At 46.9% G+C, this 4879-nt stretch overlaps 1 long non-coding RNA gene across 1 annotated transcript in view; it reads right to left on the bottom strand.

Annotated features, from left to right (window-relative positions):
• Positions 1-843: 843 nt before the first annotated feature.
• The window catches only part of LOC309810193, a 43316-nt gene continuing 39280 nt past the window's right edge, over positions 844-4879 (bottom strand). Inside the window, exon 4 of the long non-coding RNA XR_014294956.1 lies at positions 844-925. This is a non-coding gene — a long non-coding RNA (uncharacterized lncRNA). The remainder of the gene's footprint in view (positions 926-4879) is intronic.

The following is a 4879-nucleotide window of genomic DNA, read 5'->3' as shown; positions in this document are numbered from 1 at the left end:
CAATCCTGTGGGGATCCTCACTTACTCTGAGAAAAATCTTTGACTATGGCACATAGTTCAGCTTTAGTCCAGGGAACATAAGAAATTAAGGGTTTAGCATTTGGATCCTCAGAGGGTCTGATTTTAAAGGGGCAGCTTTTAATAGGTTCAGGAGAAGGGGAGAGAGGGAGAGGTTCAGAGAAAAAGGGAAGTTCAGTGAGAGAATTAGAATGAGGAAACAAAGGTGTAGAAGAGGGGGATGGTGCCGAAGGAAAAGAAGAATATGGTGCTGAAGACAAAGAGGAGGAGTAAAAGAGGCCTCAGAAGACTTTTTCATTTTTTTTTGCAATTGTTTGTTTGCCTTAGTTAATTTAGAAATGATATTTTGTAAAGAGGCGATTTTAGAGTATTGAATGCATTTGGAAGCCTCCAGGTACCAATTAAAATACACATCCTATTCGGTTTGTTTAATTTTAGAGCCATGGTCTTCCATTTAGTTCTGAGAAAAACAAGTTTGAAGAGGTCGAAAGTTTCCAAAAGTGACCCCTGGAGTTATAAACTATTTTTGGTTAAGTTGGTCCACTTAGTTAAAAATATGCAAAAGAAAGGACCATAGTTTTTGAACATAAAATCAGCCGTGGTCCCAGAAGGAGGACTCTTGAGAGAATTTAGAGAATTGGGATCCCATACTTCAAAACCAGAGGTCCAGAAAACAAATGAGTACTCACCAAAAGGGAAATGACTTCACAAAAACAAAAACAGATCCCAAATAAAGTTGGAGAGCTCAATCAAAAGGAGGGAGTTTGAATCTGAGAGGAGACTTACCGAACCAAATGGAAGTGGGGAGCACAAGGCAATCAAGTGGGTACCGTGCATGATTCCAGGGATTATTAATTCTTCAGGGGTTCATCTTCAGATCCCCCTTCTGACACCAAGTAATGTTAACCTTTAAAATAAAAAGGTAACGGTTTAGCCAGCAAAATCAAGTTTATTTGGGAATAGCACGTGATTGCAATTTGGGCCATGGAAACTATGGCAAACCACAGTTTGGAGAACAAAGGAAGGAGTGCTCTTTTATAGAGGAAAATAGGAAGTTGGGAGGGGTTGTTTGTTTAAAAGCTCACTGGAGGGGCTTCCCTGGTGGCGCAGTGGTTGAGAGTCTGCCTGCTGATGCAGGGGACACAGGTTCGAGCCCCGGTCCAGGAGGATCCCACAAGCCCCAGAGCGGCTGGGCCCGTGAGTCATGGCCGCTGAGCCTGCACGTCTGGAGCCTGTGCTCCGCAACGGGAGAGGCCACAACAGGGAGAGGCCCGTGTACCGCAAAAAAAAAAAAAAACTCACTGGAGGAGAGAGATTTCAGGGTTGTAGCAGTTTCTCATCAGCTGGGTTATTTCTAGGCAAGAAGAAAATCTTCCTTCTTCCTGCTGTAAATTAAGCTTCTTCGGGCTGGGAGGTGTAAACTAAGCTGTGATGAGAGGTATGTGCGTGAAAGCTCCCCCTTAGGCCTTCCCAACTCCATTTTGAATGAGGTTTCCTTTATTCATTTTCAAAATATATATATATCAAGTCATTATGCTGTACACCTTAAACTTATACAGTACTATATGTCAATTATATCAATAAAACTGGAAAAAAGATCAAAATAAAAATATTCATATCTGGGACTTCCCTGGTGGTCCAGTAGTTAAGACTGTGCCTTCCAATGCAGGGGGGGCAGGTTCGATCCCTGATCAGGGAGCTAAGATCCCACATACCTCGTGGCCAAAAAACCAAAACATAAAACAGAAGCAATATTGTAACAAATTCAATAAAGACTTTAAAAATGGTCCACATCAAAAAAAAATTCATATCTGCCAAGAAGTACTAAGTCCCTCAAAACCTTATTTTATTCATTATCAAATGTGACTTGGTTAACTTTTAAAAAGGTTATAGACTATAATTCATGCTTTACGTTATTATATATTTCCTGCATATTCTTTTCTTAAAGGTTAAAGGTCTTTAGTAGTTTGGGATTTCTGTCAACTCAAACACAATAGTCTATGCATACATTTTTTTTTCATTTCCAAATTTCATCTTCCATGCTGTAAGGATTACTAGTGATACAAAAAAGCAAACAAGAAATACATTAAGGTAAATGAGGTAGTGAAAGAGAGGTCAACATGGCAGGAGAAGTAGCAATAGAAAGGGGATTTGAGCCTACTGACCCCACTGGTGGCCACGACATATATAAGAAATCAATCATTTTGAGCACACCTGGATAGGAGGCTACTATGTGTTGCTGGGGGGTCACATACACATCACCTGATGGCTGAAGCAGTGTGAACTGAATCATAAAAGCCTACGTTAAGGAGTGTTGGTCAAATAGAACCAATCCTGACATCCCTAAGCATCTTCCAGATGTAGAAGCATTTCCAAAGAAAACAATTGTTTTACAAAGATCTGGCAACAAATATTTTCTTGCCTGTAAATTTTATTTGAAAATAACAAAGGTAAAAATAATTACATTTTCCTACCCTTTACACTCACTTGACTGAAAATAAAATTTCAAGCCCACTACAACCTGGAGGCTATCACTACATATCCTGGTCAGTCGACCTGGAGTTGCCTCAACTTCCCTAGTATCACAACCATCCACATTCATACTAACACGTGGCTAGTGACACAGCTTCATCAGATATCCCCGATTGAATCTATTACAGAGTTATTACCTTCCAGGAAGAATCAAGCCATGAGGAAACTGGACGAAGGTCAAGCATGGGAAAAGGTGGAGTGTGGAAAGCACTGGGAGGCTAGGTATATAAAATGGGCTGGGCTGGCAAGATAATTTCATGGGAGACCCTGAAAACACAAAGCAGCAAAAAGTTTAGGGTGAACTTCTAGGAAAAATTTTTGAAAACCAAAAAAAATATGTTAAAGGGGTCAAAGAGAAAGTCAAACTTCACCTAACTCACAAGTCTACCTCCAGAAAAATCTACTCTTCCAGGCTTAGTGGCTGATAACTACAGGAGTCGGGGAGAGGTGCAGGGACTAAGAAACAGACCAGAGGTACAAAATTACCACTTTGCATACTCTAACGTACCTTTCTTTCTCTCACGTCAGCTAACACTCACCTAGAAGGCACAGCACAAAATCGATACTCACTGGTGGGCTGATTTAAAACAGGCAGAGAACGGCTCTGTTACACCTCTCTTCTAAGAGGTGGTCACTCTTGCCCCCAGCTTTTCCTGCGTTCCCTCAGGATCAGGGCCAACCTCTCACCGAAAAGTAACCTTCCCACATCCGGGTCCTCCTCAAGGGCCCTGTTCTCAGCCATCACAGAATCTCAGGGTTCTGTAGGTGTAGGAAGGTTGTGCACACTCGTTTCTTTGGAGAAGATTTGGCAGGGGGGTGGGCGTAAATGAGGTAATGGGCGAGGTCTTTGGGGATTGGGTAGGGCAACCGCAGGCCAACTGCCCGTTTGCCCTGTCCGCACCCAACCAGGGGAGGAAGAGCCGTGGCTCTGCTTGGCGCAATCCAGGGGCTGCACGTGCTGAGTCCTGCGGAAGCCACCCTCGATTAGGCCACACCGTTCCCCACCGGGGGGGTGTGGCTAAGAAACACGGATGAGTCAGAGGCTCCCACCTCACCAGAGTCTCCCTGGCCCTGTTCCTGTCCACCACCCAGTGCACAGGAGAGAACGCCCTGGCCGGGAGCAGCGCTAGGACAATCAGCCCTCGAAGGAGCGCTTGACGCGGCCTGCAGAGGGCGCCGGAGGGCGGGGCAGGACCAGGGGCGATGCAAGGGGCGGGGCCCAGGGCCTGGGGCAGCCGAACTGCCCGTTTCGCCCTGGACTGGGAGTCTAGTCCTCTTTCCCCACCTTCCGTCCGGCTTCCAGTTCCTACGGGTCCCAGAGCTCGTGGGCTGGCTTCTTCCGAAACCTCTAAGAGCCAACCGCCGCCCATGCCCGCCTCCCCGAAGCCCGCTGCCCCGCAAGAATGCATTACCTGATGCCACGGTCACGGTCGCCGTCACAGGCACCCTCAACCCCACCCCAGGCCTGCCTGCGGTCCCTCGCTCTCCTTCACCCGCACCTGCACGCAAGCTCCTCCGGGCCGCAGGTGCAGACGACGGCGTTATTCCACGCCCCGCAGAGGCCCACCAACTCTGGGGAGGGGAAGAGGAGGCGAGGTCGCCTGCGGTTCCCAGGCTGATGTCCCAGGTGCGTCCGGACCCCCGAGGCACCGCTGGGCGGGGCGCTGATGATTGGCCCTGGAGGCTAGGCCTCAGCGGTCCTAGCCAAGGTGAATCTTTGGCTTCCCCCCTCCAAGTCCCAGGAAGGGGTGGGATTCTCACTTTGGGGTCCCGCTCATACTGCACCACTGATTCTCCACCTCTCTGCAAAGAACTTCTCGTTCAGAATCCCTGAAGGCTTTAGAAGCACAGCTGTTGATTCCGTTGGATGATGAGTCTCCCTGCTTTTTAAAAAGACCTGGGCCGGGGGGGATCAGCTGAATTTTCCTGAATAGTTATTCTTAAACTTGAGGCAAGAGTCCAATGTCAGTCAGTGTCTGCGAGGTAGAGGCCTTATTATATGGGCCCACATGTCATCCACCTAGTGTTGAGACTCTACTTTAGAACATCTTCCACTTTGTGGATTTGTTTCAGTTGAAACTCATTTCCATAGAACTTAAGTTGCTATTTATTACTGCCATGACACCCAATGATCCACAGATACGGCTCTCCCTGAGGAAGGAAGCCCATGATTTCTATGCAGCGTTGGGTTGAACAATTTAGCAGTACAAAGCTTGTTTCCTGCCTGCCCTGAGGGAGGGTCAGTGTGATAGCAACCAAGTCAGTTGACTCCGTAACCAAGTGTGCCCTCCTTTTCTTTTTCCAGATTGTGCCTTTTTAGCCAAGAAGC

The sequence above is a fragment of the Mesoplodon mirus genome (genome assembly GCF_964341445.2).
Source record: "Mesoplodon mirus genome assembly, chromosome: 9".
NCBI classification, from domain to species: Eukaryota; Metazoa; Chordata; class Mammalia; order Artiodactyla; family Ziphiidae; genus Mesoplodon; species Mesoplodon mirus.
Note: the sequence above shows the minus strand (reverse complement) of the source record. Positions and strands in the feature narration are given on the sequence as shown.